This window comes from Mesoplodon densirostris, chromosome 15, assembly GCF_025265405.1.
Source record: "Mesoplodon densirostris isolate mMesDen1 chromosome 15, mMesDen1 primary haplotype, whole genome shotgun sequence".
In the NCBI taxonomy this organism is placed as follows: Eukaryota; Metazoa; Chordata; class Mammalia; order Artiodactyla; family Ziphiidae; genus Mesoplodon; species Mesoplodon densirostris.
Genome location: NC_082675.1, coordinates 4,343,341 through 4,364,678, shown reverse-complemented (window position 1 = coordinate 4,364,678; position 21,338 = coordinate 4,343,341).

Below are 21,338 nucleotides of genomic sequence, written 5' to 3'. Positions count from 1 at the left end.
GGACACACAGGCTCAGCGGCCATGGTTCACGGGCCCAGCCGCTCTGCGGCATGTGGGATCCTCCCGGACCAGGGCCCGAACCCGCGTCCCCCACACCGGCAGGCGGACTCTCAACCACTGCGCCACCAGGGAAGCCCTAAACCTCTTCTTTTAAAATCTCATTATTGTTTCAAAAAGTAATTTTAGTTGGATTGTGAATTATTTGGATCAGTGGATTTTGATAAACAAGCTTGTTCTAAACTGATACACCAGAAAAACCATTTCTAAGAACAATTAAAAATGAATTGCTTTATTCATGCATCAAGGGAACCCTCCGTGGAGGTCTCATAGGGGACCCAGGTGGGAGATATTTATAACCTCAGCACAGGCAACCCACTGCTAACTCACTGATCCTAAAATTTCAGTTCTGTATGACCACACAGAGCAAAATGAAATGAAGGATTCTGGGTCTGTATTCAAGCAAAACTTCTTTTAGAAAATTAGAAATGTCTGGGCATCCCTGGTTTTTGAAAGAGGCAAGGTGGGGAAAGGCAGACATGGAAAAGAGGAGAATGAAGACCAGTTTTACAAATTTGGGAATTTTTTTTTCTTTGCGGTACGCGGGCCTCTCCCGTTGCGGAGCACAGGCTCCAGACGCGCAGGCTCAGCAGCCATGGCTCATGGGCCCAGCTGCTCCGTGGCATGTGGGATCTTCCCAGACCGGGGCACGAACCCGTGTCCCATGCATCAGCAGGCAGACTCTCAACCACTGCGCCACCAGGGAAACCCCTAGGAATTTTTTTTTACCCTCTTTTATGAGCTGAGAAAAAATGGAACCCAGGATCACTTTTCAGAGGCACAGTTTGGAAACACTGAATGCATTGTAGCTCCGTGCTATTTTAGGGTGGATACCAGCAAGTCAGAAGAGCAGGCAGGTAGCATGAGCGATGAGGTTGGCCAGGGAAAGTGATAATCCGGGGATCTCAGAACTCACCTTAAGTCAGACCACTACTTAGCACCCGTGAGTATTTTCCAGGTGTGCCAGGTGTTTTCACAAATGTATTAGTTTTCTACTGCAAACCTGGGTTAAAATGCCCTCTTTATCATCTCATGGCTTCCCTGGGTCAGAAGCTCAGGCAGGTCACCTGGGTTTTCTGCTGTGCATCTTACAAGGCAAAAGTCAAGATGTCGGCAGCGGGGTTCTCCTTACTGGAGAATCCGCTCACCAGCTCATCTGGAACGTTGGCTGAGTTAATTTCCCTCTTGGGCTTTTCCACATGACCTCTGTGTCTCCAAGCCAGCAACCACACAAACATCAAATCCTTCTCGTGTTTCCGAGTCCTACGACTTCTTTCTCTTTCAGGCTAGAGAAAGCTCTGCTTTTTGTTTTTTTCTTCAGCCAAGCCACACAGCTTGTGGGATCTTAGTCCCCCAACCAGGGATCAAACCTGGACCCTCGGCAGTGAAAGCACCGAGTCCTAACCACCGGACCGTCAGGGAAGTCCCAAGCAAGCTCTGCTTTTAAGGGCTCAGTGATTACACGGGACCCACCTGGCACCTCCAGGCTGTTTGCCCTATTTTCAGAGCGACTGGTTAGTAACCTGAATTATAGCTGCAAAGTCTTTCTTGCGTGTAAGGTAACATAGTCCCAGGTGAGACATCAGGGGAAAAAGTCATAGGAACCAAACTTATGAGAAACCCAATGACATCTACATTTTATGTAAAATTCTGAATTTTTAATTATTGACAACTATTCAAAAGGTTTTTTTAACATTTTGTTAGCCCAAGAGTCCACTGCTTGGGTCTAGCCACATGCTTAGTAGAATAAAATACCAATTTGGGTGCTGAAATCACACATCAGTACTCAGTTATATGGGGTTGTATTGCCTTGGGGGCGTAGCACAGTACAGGTCTGTTTCTCAGCACATCACTGTCCGGCGCAGGGCAGTGGGGTTTCCTGCTGCAGAGCATCATTCACAGACCCAGGCACCTTTTATCTTGTACATCTGCCATGTCCTTAGGACTCAACCTCTTTTACAATCAGCCAATGGATGGGAGAGAGAGAATATGGAAAGTTCAGACCTGCTCTTAATTACTTGAGCCCAAGGTGTCACACATGACCTCTACTCACATCCCATTGGTAAGAACTAATGATAGGGCTCTGGTGAGTGTAGGGAAAATGGAGAAATCAATCTGCTATGTACTCAGAAAAGGGCACCAGAAGAATCTGCCACAAAGATTAACAAAGTGATCCAAAATGTGCTTGTATTACTGGGAAAAAATTAATAACGGCAGTGTGACTAAAAATCATCATAGAAACAATGGGCTATGGGGAATGCACTTGTGGATTTCAATTTGAGAATTTGAATTAGAAGATATTTGGCCAAATATCCTTATTCATTAAAGCCTTTTGGGTATCTGTAAAGCCTAATTTGATTAACAAAATGATTGATTTAAATGCAACTCCTCAGAAACCTAGAACATCACAACAAAGGGTGGTCTCTGTGGTGGAGAAAACGTTGATTGTCCAGGAGAACAGAGAAAAGAGGAGTGGCCAGAGCCTGCTGGCTGGTCCCACAGTTTCCCTTCTCCTCTTCTACGTTTGTAACTGAGATTAAAGTTATTTGGTGAGAAGGGAGATGTGCTGAGCTAATAGACTTCATTTCCCAGTCTCCATTACAGCTAGGTTTGGGGCTGAGAGCTGGCCACAGGAATATGTGGACTTATTCGGTGCAGCTTCTGGAAAAGGTCTTAGACTGAGTGACTCAGCCAGAGGATGCACTGGGGGACAGTCATGCCATGGGGGCACAGGTTAGAAGACAACCTGACAGTCCATGCTGTTGTTTGTGGTGGTGGTATCATTTTCCATATCTATCTATCATCTATCTATCTATCTATCTATCTATCTATCTATCTATCTACCCATCCATCATATCTATCTATCTATCTATTATCTGTCTATCTATCATCCATCTGTGTATTACCTATCATCCATCTATCATCTATCTATCTTATCTATTATCTATCTACCTACCTATTATCTATTTATCTACCTATCAATCTATTATCTATCATCTTTCTATCTACTTATCAGTTTATCCACCTATCTATTTATCCAGATATATTTAGATAGATCTTTATTTTTCTTGATTGATATGTATGTACATCAATAATATAATATTTAACTAAACCTCTATTTTGAGACATTTATGTTGCTTAAAATTTTGTACTGTCGTACAAAATTATAAGAAAGCACTACAAATAAGCTTTCTGTCCATGTCTTTACACATCTCTATTTTCTTAGCATAATTCCAAGGAAACAAAATTACTTGGTTAAAAGGCATGCTCACTTATAGGTACAAAGATTGTCACAATTCTTTCCTGAAATTTGCACTTCCAACAAAAAGGTTTGAAATGCACTTCTGCATTTTTGTAAAGTTATTGGCAATCTGGTTAGCATAAATTGAGATCTAGTAATTGCTTTCATTTATATTTAATTAATGATTATTGAATTTGAACTTTAAATAATGCATCCTTTGACCATTTGTAGTTCATGCTTCAGAGATTTCCTATACAATATACTTTGTGATTTGTATTCCATTGCTTCAAAAACTGTGGGATGTGTTTTAAATGGTGGGGTTCATTTTCTGATTGCACTCAGGTCCTCACCAACAGCACTTTGAACTGGATGTGGTCGTCACAGTCTATAGCTACAAGAGAAGACACAGATGCTCAGAGAGGTTAAATGTCTCACCCAACATTGTGTGTGGAGTGGTGAGGATGTGAATCCAAAGCCCTGACTCCCATAGTCTTTTTCAGAAGAGTATATGATCTCCTCCTGCCTCTTCTCCTCTGAAACCTCCACCACAAATAGATACTTGTTCAGCTCATAAGACTGAGGTGGGAACAAAAAATAAGACAATCCTTGGCCAAGTCCTTGTAGTGTGAGGGTCAGGAATCTGCATGAAGGTGGCACAGGATGGAAGGCAAGCAGTTGACTAGGGAACAGGAAACAGGTTCAATCCTTGCTGGACTCTGATCTGAGTAAGTCAGCCTCTGAGTCTCACTTTCCTCATCTTATAACGAAGGTAATGATACCTTTGCTGTTTACTTCAGCCAGGTAAAAATCAGGTAATGAAATCGGGAAGGCAGCATAAAAGCAGCTATGAGAGACCTGAAAGGGAGTCATCCTTAGACATAAAGAGGCTGCCCTTGATGTGCCAGCGAATGAGATAATTGATATGAAATGATTTTGAAAGTGTGAGATGTTCAATATAAATATACAACACTGTGATTTAATTACTGCCCCTCTTAAGTGTTTGTGCTAAGTGTCAAGCTGAATGACCCCAACACATTTGCAAATCTTAATTTTTTTTCATCTAATATGTTCATCCTTAGAAGCAAAATTTCTCCAAAATGAAAAATAGAAATCATATGATCATCTCAATAGATGCAGAAAACACTTTTGACAAAATTCAACATCAATTTATGGTAAAAACTCTCAATAAAGTGGGTATAGAGGGAATAGACCTCAAAATAATAAAAGCCACATATGACAAACCCACAGCCAACATCATACTCAATGGTAAAAAACTGAAAACATTTTCTCTAAAATCAGGAAAAAGACAAGGATGCCCACTCTCACCATTTTTATTCAACATAGTATTAGAAGTCCTGGCCACAGCAACAAGACAAGAAAAAGAAATAAAAGGCATTTAAATTGGCATGGAAGAAGTAAATCTGTCACTGCTTAGGATGACATGATACAATATATAGGAAATCCTAAAGATGCATCAAAAACTATTAGAACTCATCAACAAATTCTATAAGTTGCAGGACACAAAATTAATATGCAGATATTTGTTGCATGTCTATACACAAATCACAAACTTCTGAAAGAAAAATTAAGAAAACAATCCCATTTACAGTCGCATCAAGAAGAATAAAATACCTAAAAGTGAAAGATAACAAGAGGATAAAAGCTTTGCTTGAAGAAAATAGTAACGAGCTGTTAAGGTTGTGTTTCATGGGAAGTTAACTCTCAGGTGGAGATCAGCACAGAGGAAGTGTACCTGCAAGTGCCCCCAGGATGAACACCTGAAGAAGGATGGTGGCATTATTTGGAAGAGGCAGAGATGTGCTACCTTGTAACATCAATACTGGCCTCAGTTAATCCCATGGGGAGCTCTGAGGCAGGCCTCCCCAGGGAGAGATGCACACCCAGTATCTGGGACAATAATTCCTTCCATCTTTAAGAGAGGGTCTGGGTGGTGCATTACAGCAGCATGACAAGGAAATACTGTCTCAGCTGTGGGCAGCTTCCCTAACTTCCCACTGCACTTCTGCCCAGAGATGCCCCTTCCCACAGTCAAACCCTCCTAAACTGTCTTTGGATGGGAAACCCACTCAGCAGCAGTTGGGGGAGGGGGGTTGAGGCTGGGGGAAAAGATAGTAGGTAGAGAGGAAACAGCCTCTCTGACCCCTGCAGTATGCTATTAAACACCATCTGCTGCTCATCTTTTACCTCTTGAAATCCAAGTTCAAATGCTTGTCATTAGTGGAGTGTGTGTAGATGTTATACAGACAAGACCAATGACAAACTAATGATCATACTCTCTTCCTGATCAAATAGGTGCCCCGGGTCTGTCCCATGTGACTGTTGTCTATTAATAACCAGAGCAGCTGCAATCCTAGGCTGGACCACACTGCATGAAAAGTCCACATTGTCCCCAAGTTCCGTCTCAATTAGGGGCATCAAGACTTAAGTACCAAAGAGCCACCATCTGCATCAGACATCCTCTATAATGAACACCACAAATAAAGTGCCTTCACTAGCCTATTTACGGCACAGAACTCATGGGCAGCTTAAGAATGCTGTTTATCTAAAATAATAAGAACAACATCCGAGTGTTTATAGCAGGCATCGTTTTCAAAAGGGAATTTTTTGGCGGTACTTAGGATACGGATACAGTAAGTCAAAGGAGTTTCCCTCTTTCCTGCCCTAGGCAGATGTGGAGGATTTGCAGTGCAGGAAATAAAACAAAACAAAAAAGTCCACATGGCAGTGAGGTCTCAGCAGTAGGTTTCGAGGTGGAAACAGAAGTACACAACTGTTGAAACCCCATGTTTCCATTCCACAGCTTCTGGCAACACTTCCACCCACAGGGAAGGAATGTTGGCAAATATTGGATTCAGCAAGTTTCTGGGATATAGAAACCAGAATTAATGGGACATGGTACCAGGATCGTTGGAAACAATATAAGATAACACAGTAAAATTTCAATTTCAGTTAAATGGCAAATGCATTTTCAGTATAAATGTGTCCCAAACATCACATAGGACATACTTATACTAAAAAGCATTGTTTATCTGAAATTCAAATTTACTTTAGCATCTAGTAGTTTTACTGGCCAAATCTGCAACCGTAGTATAACCCAAAGGTGAAAGATTAAATGAAACAGGCCACTCATTGGCACAGAAACCAGATTCAAATTTTGGTAGAGTGTGGACTCTGGATTGAAGTGAGCCTAAATTTAAATTCTAACGTGTCCACTTACTATATAAATATCCTTGGTTCAATAAATTTCACCCTATTCAATATTCAATTTTCTCATCTGGAAATTGACTATAATAATGATCTCAATCAACCTAGATGAATTGCTATAACAAGCCTTCAAGCTAATGGCTGAACGCCAGAAACGTTCATTTCTCATTCATATCAGGGTCTAATATGGTCAGTGACTGCCCCCTGAGGTCATCCAGGGTCCCAGGATTCTTCTGCCATGGTCATTTCTCACCTGAGTCCTCTTGGCTGGACAGCAGGTGACACATATGAGCCATGACTTTTATTAGGTATGATTATTACACCTTAAAATATTTAAAAAACTCCTAGCACAAAGGAAGATGCTTCACAGGTCTCACCTATTATGACAATTATTTAAATTATTATGATTCCATACCACTGTGTTTGTAGAAAGATTACACCCATGTTTTTACCCCAATCTAAGGAGAACAGTGTGGGTAAGAAAGCCATATTCTCGAGCTAAGATTCACAAATGGGGACTTCTCTTTCTTCTCTTCAATGTGTATCCGCTTTTGCACCATTTCTGTGATGGTTTTCGAAGAGGCTCTTTAAATAAATAAATAAATAAAATAATAAATAAAAAAATTAAATAAATAAGAGGCTCTTATTAGTGGGAATTTATCCCAGTAATAATTAAATGTTGCTCATGCCACGTCCCGTGTTCACCTAATTGTCTCCTTTGTGTTCTGGAATAATACATAATAATCAGAAAATTAGCCTTGTGGCACAGCGTAGGAGGAAAAAGTGGCTTGCAAGCCTGGGAACAATAATTAGGATTTTGCTCAAAAGTGCCCACGATGTGGGCTCTCTGAGGATGTGAACTGGGGTAGCGGAGGGGAAGAAAATTCACAATCAAATGGACAGAGAGAGCAACATAATAGGTCTCTCTTCTTATTTGTTTCTATAATAGATTCCTTGGTTGAAAGAGAAATTAATCGTGAAGAAGGACAAATGACCAAGGGAAAGCCAATGGCCTTGGCCCCATGGTTGACAGTTTGCTGTGATCGAGGAAACTGTTTCACAACAAGGATGATTTAATGAGGCTGACTGATCAGGCCATATGGCTTACAAACCAGCCCCTACTGGAAAAATTACTAGAACTATAATACAGCCTCAGGAATAGAGCAAAACTTATTCCTGTTTGCCTGCGACTTTCCTCTTTTTTTGCACGGAAATTCCTGAGACCTGGGGAACACTGCCGTCGTGGGAAAGCCAGGACAGTGGGTCACCCTGCTCAGGAGAAGGTTATGCATTTATTCCAGAGAGTAGGAAAGCCAGTGGTGATTTGCAAACGGTGTGGAATTTGAACATTCAGAGGCTCTCCATCTGTGTGGCCACTGCTTTCCCCGGACTGGAAGGACTTTAGGGGCAGAGATGGAGCCTTATTCATCTCTGTGCTGGGGACATGGGGCCTGGCACAGAGCAAGCACTCATCCAAAGTTTGTTTCAATTATGAATTGCACTTCATTGAATGAATTCATATAGACTTTAATTAAGTTAAATTGGAAAGACCTCAAGGCTAAGGTCATGAAATCTGACCTGTCCCGGGTCTGATTCTGTGGCCCTAATGCACCTGAACAGCCCTGTTGCTTTTAGTCCCTTACTTTGAGGGAAGCGACTTTCATGCCCCCTCACACCTAGGGCCAGGCCAGGCACCTAAGTGGCTTTCAGAACCAGGCAGGGGACATCACACGATGAATAGGACCTTGAGGTCAGGGAACCTGTAGCATCACAGAAAACTTCCCCAGGCAGGAGAAAGACGAAGAATCTAAAAACGTTTCTTGGGATTTTTCAATCCATTCACTACCCCAAATAGTTTGCCTTTCACTTTAAGAAGTGCAAAATGGGGACTACCCTGTGGTCCGGTGGCGAAGACTCTGCCTTTCCACCACAGGGGGCATGGGTTCCATCTCTGGTCGGGGCACTAAGATCCCACATGCCGTGCGGCGAGGCCAAGAAAAAAATAAAATAAAGTAAATCTAAAATAAAAAGTTCAAAATGGATTCGCCTGAGTCTTTAGTAAAACCATTCCTGCTTTACGGGTGAGGGAGCTGCAGGTACACAGAATGGAGATGCTGTTCTTTACTGGGCAGGATTCAACCGTGAAAGCGCATTTTAATGTTCCATTGCAATATGACACATGACGTCACAAGGACAATGTATACAAGCAAACCACAGAAAAGGAAACGCGACAGATGGTCCACACATGCTTCTTACCAGAGCTCTCAATCCTGGACCCCTATATGCTTCCCAGAGGCAAATATAACTATACTGTGCGTGTGTGTGTGTGTGTGTGTGTGTGTTTTCTCTGCAACCTGCTTGGTCACTAAGAAGGGTGCTTTGATCTTGAAGGTTTAACCCAAGCCTTCCTTAGTGAATTTGCTTCAGGGGCAGCCTCTTCCCCTGGAGGGAGCAGATGGATGATGGAGTGAAGATGAAGCTGATTGGCTGGGTCAGGGCCAGGCCTGGAGGGCACTTGGCATCCTCCCCAGTGATTCCACCATCCTGCTCCAGAGAGAAACCTCTGTTGTTCCCTGCCCTGGAATAAGACTCAGGGAGGAAAGGCACACCTCCTGATGTCAGGCGCTCATAGAAACAGCAGAGCTGGGGCAAGTAATGAGCGTAGAGTAATAATAACCAGCCATGAATGAGGACACCAATTCTGTCCCTAACGCCACGTGGAGAGAGCCAGGTGGAGAGAAACACAGACGGATGCTCTCTGTGTGTTTTATGTAAAAACAAGGCCAGCAGAGGTGCACAGCGATGATCTGTGTTTTCTACAGGCCCATATATGTGCAGAAATGCCCAGATAAATATTTGGAATAATCCACACAAAAATGCCAACAATGGTTATCTCTCAGTTGGGCGCTAGGATAAGGTAGAGACACATCAAGTTGAATTATTTATATTAGATTCCGGTTTAATTTTAATATTTTATATTACCTTTAGAACTTTCCTACTGAAACTGTTTCGATGAAAATGTTCCGTTTTAATGTTTGTATCCATCTGTGTGGAGGCATTCCTTGTACTAAGGAAAAATCCATTTAAACCGTTTTTTTTACAAATGAAAACAATGTTCTTTTCTACACAGGACGGTGAAAGGATCTCACACTGTTTACCAGATAGATTGCAGGCCATGCCACGCACCCACGTCTGCCCACGTCAAACCTCAGGTCACCCACTATCACTCATTTTTAAGAGCAGCAGGGATGGGGGTCCTGGGGGAAGATGGTCCAAGTTAGACGATCAGTAAATGCTGATCACATATCAGCTGCCTAAATGCTATCTGCCTACTGACATGTGGTGGGAGATTCCCACACTCATTCACAGAGAGGGAAGCATCAATTGGATGGATTTCCATAAGGTTCATTAAGGCTTCCCTAGGGACCTTAGACTGTGGTCCCTTGGCCAGGTTGCCTCATGGTCAAGGTTCCCTCTGCCCAGGCATCACTCATCTCCACGAGTGCCTGGCTGCCATGTCACAACTTCCTCAGGATAATGTCATATGTACAGTGTCTGGGAGACCTATATCATACACATATGTGTGTATCATACATGTGTACATATGTATGCATATATATATTCCTAAATATGTACCTAATATATATTCCTATTATCTGTCTGTATAAATATATATATATACTCCTATATATACATTCATATAGATATACATATTCCTGTACACTATATCTATCTATCTATTCCTGTAGAGATAAGTGTATGTGTATGTATATGTATATAGATATATACTTTTGCAGTAAACTAAAAAAGAATTGCTGCTCTGACAACAGTAAAGACAGTTTGCTTCCCAGACAGCACCAGTTTCCCTGTTTTGTGCTAGTTAACATTTCCATTAATAATTAGTGAAACACAGCTAATAGTTTCATTCCCGAGGACAAAGCCCTTCCCATGATGGGACCCTCAGGCTGGACATCTGTCTTCTCATTCTCTCCTGGGCTGTCACCCCACACTTTGAAAAATGAAGATACATCAACAAGAGTAATGCCCCATGCAAAAGACAGTGCTAAAAGAGCTGTGCAGATCCCAGGACGCTGTTCATCGCTGCGTCAGACCCAAGGCGCTGCGGGGTTCGTGTCCCATGGCTGCTACTCCATCACAGTCTAAAGACGCTCCTATAGACTTTGGGAGATAAGAATGTGTCCATGTATGTTCATCAACTGTACAAAGGTACCATAAATAAATAAATCAGGAGCTCCGTATAGAGTTGAGGACGATACCATACACCTAGTTTTCCATAACGTGCTGTCTAATGGGTGCTTTGGTTTTGCACGTGGCCCCCAGATCTGCTCTGTGCGGAATTTCTTCCAGAAATGAACCGCAGAACGCCGAGGGGGCCTGATAACTCGGACTTCAGAGGCTGGAGGGGCCAGAGCAGGCAGTGGAGGAGGCGTGAGCGGGGTAAGGCCTTGGAAAGTGCAAGTAAGGAGACTCCCTGAATGAAGGCGTCTGTGTCCTGAGGCAAGGCTGGATCTGCAGGCTGCAGGATGCAGCAGAGGTTGGCATCACCCAGGCAGGGAGCCCGGTCCTCGGCCTTGACCAATAGGAAGGAAGAGTCTGTGGCTGATTCTATGGAGTTGACTGGTCCTTCCCAGTAGCATCAGGAGGATGAACTGAGATACTGAGTGTGATGTCTGTAGCTCAGAGCTCAGCTGGGAGGGGCCCTCCCCATGGGGTTCAGGACCCAGCATCTGGGTGGATCTGCACAGAGCACAGTGCAGGCTGGGGAAGTAGCCTCCCGGGACCTGGTGTTTCCTGGACTCCTAATGGATCATTAGTTGTCTGTGATTTTTATCAGTCTTGAGTTGGGAGGAAAATGCAAGTTAAGGGAAAGCCATCAGCCAACAGAAGCATGGTTCCCGCAACTTACCGGGGCCGTGGCTGACTTACTTTCCCCCAGCTCCTGCCCCATTCCTCTTTGCTTCTGCAACCACTTTAATGCATAATTTATGGATGAAATTAATAGACCAATCAAGCGAGGCTCTGCACCCAGTGCCGAGTTCAACAACAGATGTTTTCAATAGTGATTATGTTAGAAAAATAACAACACAGAAAAAACGCCTGGTCATCAGTACTGCATTGGGAGCGCTAACAAGACTGACAGTCTCGCCAATCACACCCCAGCGAGGGGCCTATGGCTGCTGGTGGTGCCGATTCTCTGTCTGCCGTGAGATCAGCCAGCCCCACTCCCTATGCCTCAGTTTTAGTTTATTCCCACGAGCCTGCATCCCAGGGCAATTGGTAGTTTACTCCCACGACCCTGCATCCCAGGGCAGTTGGTAGTTTATTCCCAGGACCCTGCATCCCAGGGAGAAAGTGGAGGCATATTCTTCAGGCCAATAGAGTAGCCAGCAGGGTCCTTCTGTTAATTACCTGTCTGCCTCTGGGCTCTAGGATGGGGAGCTGCCCCCTGCCCACCTCCTGTGGCTCAGATTGCAGCTCAGTGAGGTGCTGTGTTTCCCTCTCCCCTCCTCCTGAAGACTCACGGGGTGACCCTTGGGTAAGAGAGAGGTGGGTCCGAGTCCTCACCCCACTGTGGCCCCTGCGATGGGGGGTGATGCAGTTTTCTATATCTCTCAGCCCCTCGGCTTCCTCAACAATAACACCTCCTGTTGTGAAGGTTACAGGGTGTCACACAGGTGAAACACTTGAGGGCTCACCTGACCCATAGCAAAGGCTCCCCAAGCTCCACTGAGGTCACTCATATTTCCTAGGGAGCTTCCCATAAGCCCATGCTGGGTCCCCGCTAGCAACAGGAGTCAAGACCCAGACTCCTTCATCCTGTGACCACATTGCTTGGAGACGTCAAGAAGTTTGGGTTTGTGCCTCACATTCATGAAAGATGGCAGAATTACACTTTTGAATCTGTCTCCAAAGGAGGCTGCAAGCCCAGTGACAAATCACACAGGGTGGATTGCTGCAAAATCCTTTCATCGTGCTACTTAAAACTCGCACCCATCACGAGACCCAATTTCCCCTTGAAACTGGAACAGTTGACTCTTGAACAATTTGGGGATTAGAGGCACTGACCCTCCACGCAGTCGAAAATCTGCATAGAATTTATAGTCGGCCCTGGTATAAATGGTTTATCTGTATCCACACCTCTGGATTCAACCAAGGGAAGACGGTGCAGTATTATAGTATTTACTATTGAAAAAAAAAAAAAAAAACCATGTATAAGTAGACTCGCGCAGTTAAACCTGTGTTGTTCAAGGGTCAACTGTATCTCCAACACATCTTTTCATTGTAACGTTTGCATTTAAGAGCATTCACTTGTTCATTGTGGGCAGTCATGCTATACCAATATCCTGAAACCTGATTTTGTCTATTCTCCATTTATTTATTGAAACTGGACTTTGGGGGGGAAATAGCAGTATTTAAAATGCCCTCGTTCTTTTGTTACATCCAAGAAGCTCTGCTAAGGTACTGAGTGAGGACATTTATGGCTGAGATAAAGAAGGGCCTATGAAATCCTGAAATTACAGGCTGAATTCTGTATGATTTTGTGCCTTTTCCCGGGGAAACTTCCATTGCTTTAATTAGATCATGGGAAGTGGCTGGAAAGGGCAGAACAGGAAAGAAAGAGGCGCATGCATGGTGAGAGAAGGCAGCGCTGTGAGGTCAGGCAGGAATTTGCATCCGGATGCTGCGGCCCCAGGTGTGCGCCCACCTGCGGGTCCTGGCGCCGCGCGGTTCACTACCTCCCGCCGACGCTAGAGGGCGCGCCCGCGCACAGCCCGCCCCGCGCAGACCCCGGAGACGCTCCAAGGGGCCGACAGGGGGCGCTATATAAGGACGGACGGAGCCCAACCCGGAGACTCTGAGCCCGGCCACCTTCCCGGTGGAGGGAGGCTCCGCGGCCCTGGGGCTGGTGGGCGGGGCCGGAGGGCCGGAGGGAGGTCCCCCCCCACCCCGCGACCCGTGCACCAGGGGAAGAGACCCCACTTCTTCCAAATCCCGAGGTCGCCTTTTGCTTTGGGGTCGCTGGTGGGAGCTTTGCACTGAGTCCAGTGACCTTTGCAAAATCGTCTCGGGGTGTCTCGGAGGCAGATCCTAATCCTGGATTAGGATCTCAACTCCTCCCTTCGCTGTGTGACCTTGGACAAGGAATCCACCTCTCTGAACCTCGGTTCCCTCTGCCCCTAAAATGGGGATAATGACGTGCCCAGATGGTACAGCCGGGGCGAGAATTAAATGAGACCCTGTGCCTGCAGGCGCCCACATAGCAGGGCATCTGGTACAGGGTAAATCCTCAAACTACTCTTTTACTATTATTAGTGTTACTCTTATTACCTATCATTGTTACTACAGTATTACTACTATATGATTACTATTACTGTATTACTATATTTTTGTATTTATACACTGGGCTGCAGTTTGGCCATTCTAGATATCTGTCTCAAAAGACCTGTTCCTTTGGTTAGAACACGTAGTTCTAAAACTTTTTAATCTTTTCCATTCTTAAAAGTTATCCAAGGGCCTAAAGTGTTTCTGGTTTTGTGCAATGTACTCCCATGCCACAGAACTTCACCCCAGTTAAATCGATCTGGCTAGAACACCTCTGTGGGCAGAGCAATCAGATGAAGACTCAGGATTGCTGGTTTGAAAGACTCCTGCCGGCTTCTTGCAGGAAAGAGAAAGAAAAGCCAGCCTCTTCAAGGGTAACCCCAAAGGCCATGTGGCCCAAAGGCCCCAGGCTGGGAGGCAGGCGGCCTGGGTTCCGATTCTGGTTCTGCCCGTGTGACTTCAGTGAGGTGCTCCGTCTCTGAATGTGTGCTCAGCTGGAGACAAGGAGGTCAGTGGATTCACATCCTTTTGGTTCCTGCAGCTGTGATGACCTGGCTCCTGGTTCTCCCTTACCTGTTAGAAGAGTCTGGTATTTTCATGGGTCCGAGGAAGGAGAAACCGGCCATTGCCAGCCTCAATGGGGGGACATGGATTCACAAAGTCCTCTGTTGGACCTAAGTTCAGCCACTGCCTACACATGACCTTGGCAAGTTACTCCTTATTCCTCCCGCAAGGGTCAGCATGTGGTGACATTCAGGGTAGGACACGTGAACTTCAACCTTCACTTTCAGCTGGAGTCCCAGCTGGAAGCCCTGCAGAGAGGGAGGTGGCCAGAGGTGTCCATCAGCTGGAGCCCAAGGTCCCCAGGGACCATGTTATGAAGGAAAAAGTGCCCGGCACTGATTGACCTGAGGCTCTGGTCAAAGGCAAGTCCACCTTCCTTCATGGAGCCCTTCTCCAGCTGAGCAAGGTCACAGTGCCCTCTGGAAGGACTCTGGATAACCTAAGACTGGGTTCCTGTCCAAGTCCATCCCTCTCTAGCTGTGCAATGCTGATGTGATGGCCTAACCTCTGAGCCTCAGTTTCCTCCACTGGAAAATGAGGGTGCTGATTCTCCAAACTGATGGCACAAACATCATGTGCACAAACTGAGGCACAAACCTGCCCTCTCGCTGGGCCCAGGTTCGGATGCTTCAGTCCTGGTGTTGCTTTCTTCTACTCCCTAATCAGGAGAACTGATACCCACCATCAAAGCTGAAGGTCAGGAGTTGAAATTGTGAAGCAAGCTCCAAAGCATCAAGGATAAATGTATCTCTGCACCCCAATGTTCACAGCAGCACTATTTACGATAGCCAAGACAGAGTAGAAATCTAAGTGTCCATCAATAGAAGAATGGATAAAGGAGATGTGGCATACATATATATATATATATATATATATATATATATATATATAGTGGAATATTACTCAGCCATATAAAGGGGCGAAACAATACCATTTGCAGCAACTTGCATGGACCTAGAGATTATCACACTAACTGAAATAAGTCAGGCAGAGAAAGACAAATACCATATGATATCGCTTATATGTAGAATCTAAAAAAAAGGATACAGATGAACTTATTTACAAAATAGAAATAGACTCACAGACAGAAAACAAACATATGGTTACCAAAGGGGAAAGGAGGGGGAGGGATAAAGTAGGAATTTGGAATTAACAGATACACACTACTATAGATAAACAACAAGGCCCTACTGTATAGCACAGGGAGCTATATTCAATATCTTGTAATAACCTGTAATGGAAAAGACTCTGAAAAAGAATAGATTCATTTTATATTATATTATACTAATATTATATTACATAATAACTGAATCACTTTGCTGTACACCTGAAACTAACACAACATTTTAAATCAATTATACTTCAATTTTTTTAAAAAAAAGGATAAATGTGTCTCCAGGGGACACAGGCGTAGTGTCTGTAGTTGACCCTGCCTGATATTTGAGATAGTCACAGACCAGGACCCCAGTAACCGCCCGCCCCCGGCCTTTCCCTGAGCAGGCCTGATGGAGAAGAGCAGGGGAGAGGCAGCCAGGAGAGGAGGAGGGAGCTTGCAGCTCTGATAACTGAGGGCGCAAAGCCCGACGCCTGCAGATCTACACTGGCTAGTCCCAAGGTCTCTCCACATGATGCCCAAACAATTCCAGAATGTTAGTTCTTCATTAGAGATGCTAAAGACAGAAAGGAACAAAAGATCTCATTAATATTGAAATCTGAACGATGCTGACAGGAACAAAAGGTTGGGGATGGAGCAGTATCTATCCTCTGGCCAACAGGAAATATATGACACATCTCCCATTAGAATGGAACAATGAGAGTCCAAATTACCAGCATCAAGAAGGACAAAATTAGGCAATAACATCCAAACTGCCTGACAACTTATTCTTAGCTGCCTGGCTCCCGGTGATGGGCGAAGGGGAGGGAATTCATGCCGAGAAACAGAAGAGTAGTGTTTTCTGCAGGAATGTGTGCCAAGCCTTTGCCAAAAGAGAAAGAAATGGGCTTAAACCACTTCTGGATTTTTCTCCATCTCCTTCTAAGAACATTAGGATCCGCCTGAGGGTTTCTCTGGAAGCCCGTTGGAGCCCACAGCAGACAAGGACCCTTTGGAGATAAGTCAGTGCAGAGAGACTGTTCTGAACCTATTTCATCAACACTGCGGGGATCCCCACGAGGTCTTCAATCCCACCCCCAGGTGCCTGGGCCTCACCTTCCATTAGGTTTATCTCCTCCTACAGTGCAGGACACATGGAAGGTGAGAACCACAGCCCCCGGGCAAAACGCGTCTGCACATCTCTTTCAACTGGATGACTTGCCAACAATCAAAAGTCTTACATAAAACGTGGACTTTCAGAAACACCTGTCTTTTTTTTTTTTTTTTTCTTTTTTTTGCGGTATGCGGGCCTCTCACTGTTGTGGCCTCTCCCGTTGCGGAGCACAGGCTCCGGATGCGCAGGCCCAGCGGCCATGGCTCACGGGCCCAGCCGCTCCGCGGCATATGGGATCCTCCCAGACCGGGGCACGAACCCGTATCCCCTGCATCGGCAGGCGGACTCTTAACCACTGCGCCACCAGGGAGGCCCGAAACACCTGTCTTTAATTCTGTCTTCACAGGAGAGAGGAAATAGGAAGGGACTATTTGTCCACTTTTCGGTACCATGAATTTGCACATGCAGTGGACTAATGCTTACTCACCACCCACTGAGCCCAGACATTTAAACCTCTCCCGCCTCAGTTTCCTGGGCTGTAAAATGGGCATAAGAGTGGTACCTACTCTGTCGGGGTGCTGGGCGGGTCGGAGGCTGCAATGTGTAAAGAACCAGTGGACCAGAGTCTGGCACGGTGTCACCGTGGGCTGTGGCTGTTCTCGCTGCTCCTTCTAACAGACCCTTCGGGGCAGGAAGAGAAGTGAGACACGGACCTGCCCTCAAGGGGCAAACCTACCACCTGTACAGGGGCACACGACATGCTGAGTCCCTAATACGTGCATCTACACAGGGCACAGAAGCACAGAGGTGAGGACCCCGGTGTGGGAGGCGGGATGCAGAACGGCAGGAAGGAGGTGGCTGCACAGAGCAGGGGCACCTGAGCCAGAGTCCAGAGGACACAGCTGGGGCGTGTCCAGATGCAGGGAGTCGGAGAGGGATACTGGGCCCAGGAAGTAGCACGGGCCCAGGAAAAAGATGCGCAAAGCCTCCACCTGTTTGGGGACCTAGGTAGGGGTCCAGTGTTCTTGGGATACAGGAATATCCCTGGTGAATAAACCCTCCCTCGCTCTCTCATGCTTAGACCGGGTGCTTTTGGCTAAAGTGGTGCCACCTCTAGACCCACAGGTGGGCGTTTGACCCAAGCAAGACCAAGGCGTATATTCTCTTCTATGGCCACAGAACTACAGGATCAAGAATGGACACAAGAGTCAGTTCCATTCACTTCTGGGATCTTGTTGGAAGCATTAGGGAAGAGAAGCTTCGTTTTTCTGGACTTGAATATGAAATGACATAAACCTCTAGGCATCGGAGGCCATATATAGAAAGAGTCCCAGCAACGGGAATGTAACTAGAGATGATCATCTAAGTGAAGTCAGTCAGAAAGAGAAAGACAAATATCATATGATATCACTTATGGATGGAATCTAAAGTACAACATGAATGAACCTGTCTGCAAAAAAGAAACAGACTCACACATATGGAGAAGAGACTTGTGGTTGCCAAGGGGGAGGGGGGTGGGGAGGGATGGAGTGGCAGTTTGGGATTAGCAGATGCAAATTAGTATCTACAGGATAGATAAAAAACAAGGTCGTACTGTACAGCACAGGGAACTATATTCAGTATCCTGCGATAAACTATAGTGGAAAAGAATATGAGAAGAATATGTGTATATATATATGTATATGTATAATTGACTCACTTTGCTGTACAGCAGAAATGAACACATTGTAAATCAACTATATTTCAAGAAAAAATAAATGTATAGAAAGAGTCCATCTGAGAATAAATACAAGATAGAAGATAACAGAACTAAGGGATGGAGAGAAACCAAAACCTAACGAGCTTCTGATCCATTTTGCTTGAGGTCATTATGGCCACTTTTAGTTACGTGAACCAATATACTTTCTTTACTGGTTTAAGCAAGTGAGATTTGGGTTTCTGTTCCTTATCCACAAACAAAATGCCCAGATATAACTAGGGAGGGAGTTATAACTGCCAGACCCCATGGGCTATCACAGCTGTGCAATCCCACCCACTGGATAACGCTATGTTTCACGCAATGAGAGTAGTTCAATCATGTCTCTCTAGAGCACCGATTCCAAGAAATATATTCCCTATAATATTACGACTCTCCAGATTCAAATTTGAGGAAGACTTAGTCCCACAGCCCTTGGGCAGCTGCTGAAAATTAGCCCAGGAAATTCTGCTGATTTATCAAAGCTGATATTTCTTCCAGAGGTGACATGGGACGCTAGTAACCGCACAGTGTGTGTAAGCAGCAGGGAAATTTTGATTTCCCTCTGACAGCCCATCCATCAGAAGATTCTGCCTTCAACGTTAGCAGGCCAAGTTTGAACATACGGTGCCTCCCAGGGGATGGGAGGGCTTTAGGATGTGAATGCCCTTTTGTTAGTCCTTTTGCTTCTCTTTGCTGCTAGTCCAGTTGATGCTGGAAGCTGAGAAACTGAACTGTTGCAGGGATAAGACGGAGGGCAGCATCCTTGAGACGGTACACCCACCCCACCAGTACACATGATTGTATTTTTATTTCTCTCCAAGAGTAAAGAGTTCATCCCCTATCAGTGATGCATGACTGGCTTCTGGGGTTCTGGGAACTACAGTTCATTGACAAACAATACAGTTATTAATTGCAGAAAAACAAGAGCCCACCAGCATGAGCTAACAAGAAAGACATTCAAACATTACAATATAATATAAAATAGATAACCAACAAGGACCTACTCTATAGCCCAGAGAACTATACTCAATATTTTGTAATAACCTATAAGGGTAAAGAATCTGAAAAAGAAAAAAAAATATATATCACTTTGCTGTATACCTAAAACTAACACAACATTGTAAATCAGCTATACTTCAATATAAATAAATAAATATCGATAAATAAAATGTTTAAAAATTACAATATAGTCACGCTCTAAAATGGTATTTTCCCCATATGATATCATTTATAAGTTTAATCTAAAATACTACAAATGAACATATCTGTCATATCAAACAGAAACAGACTCACAGACATAGAAAACAGACTTGTGGTTGCCAAGGGGGAGGGGGATGAGGGAGGGAAGGGTTGTGAATTTGGGATGAGCAGATGCAAACTAGTATATATAGGATGGATAAACAACAAAGCCCTATTGTATAGCACAGGGAACTATATTTAATATCCTATGATAAACCATAATGGAAAAGAATATGAAAATCAATATGTGTATACCTGAGTCACTTTGCTGTACAGCAGAAATTAACATAACACTGTAAGTCAACTATACTTCAATAAAATTTTTTAAAAATTAAAAAAAAGTATCATATTTTATCCTCCTCCAAAATTCCACATTGAGATTGTATCACACACCATTTCAACCATTTAATGAAAATTCAATTATTTGTGTTAATAAATAAGAATAAGAGTAATACATAAGAATAAATAAGAATAAGAGTAGATTTCCATCTGACAACACATCCATCAGAAGATATGAAGAAGAGAACACTAGAATAAAGAAGGAAAAATTCGAGTTATCTTCAACTTCTCCCAAATCTTATCTAAGATTCCCCTCAACACCACCTGTAAAAGTAGACCTCGCCATACATTGCCACAGGAAGTTTGCAAGGCTCAAATGCAAGAAATTGAAAACAAAATCAAGCAAACAAACAAACCCCAAATGTCTTTTGAACTTGTAAAAGTTCAGGTGTTCTTTAAAGGATTTTCAAGGATTACTTTGATTATGGGTAGTTCTGCCTTACATGTGCTAACAAATCTCTGCAGATCTTTCCACTGTCCTATTATCATTCCATTTTATAGAGAAGAAAACTGGGCTCAAGGAGATTCAGTCATTTTCCCCAGGTCAAATAGAAAAGAAGATGGAACAAGAATTGGAACCAACATCATTTGCCTGAAAGCTTAACCAAGGAATTCACTCCCCCTGCATTCTTTTTCTTTATAGGGAACCAAAAGTTCCTCTTTAACTTTCACTGTTGGAACCTAAAAAGCACAAATCTACTCCGCATTCCAAAGGATGGCCCTTGAAAGACTTCAAAAGAGCTGTCATGTTTCCCTCTTCACCTCTCCCTGGGCCTTTTCTTCTCATCACCAGGCTCAACACTCACACTTCCTTCAATCATTTCTCCTGTGATTTGATTTCAAGGGCCCTCAGCCCCTCAGACACTCTTTGATCCAATACGATCCAATTTCCAGCCATCCTCTAATGCCTAGAAAGATACAGAATTCTCCATCAGAGGAACGAGTGACATGTACCATCTTTGACTTATAGAGACCAGGGGACAAGAAATAGCTCCCTTTCCTCTGAAAACTACTATAAAAAAAACAGCAGCACAAGTGTGACGAGAAATCACAAATATCCCTCCACCTCCATGTGGGAGGCAAGAGGAAAGGGTGGAGACTGCAGTGATCTGGATGCATCAGCCTTACGCACAGGGGCGTCCGCCGGTCACTTCCGGGTTGAGGGTCACAGGAAGCAGTGTGGGCCCAGGGCTACTCGACCTTGTGAATTTCAGAAGCTGGAAATCCAGATTTCTATGTGATTTGCCAACTTTTACAGGATGGCAGCAAATTAAATACACACACACACTCACACAGACACACAGACACACACACACACACTCCTCTGAACCAGATGCAGCCTGCAGTCTGCCTACCTGTGACCTCTGTTCTGGGGTCATGCACC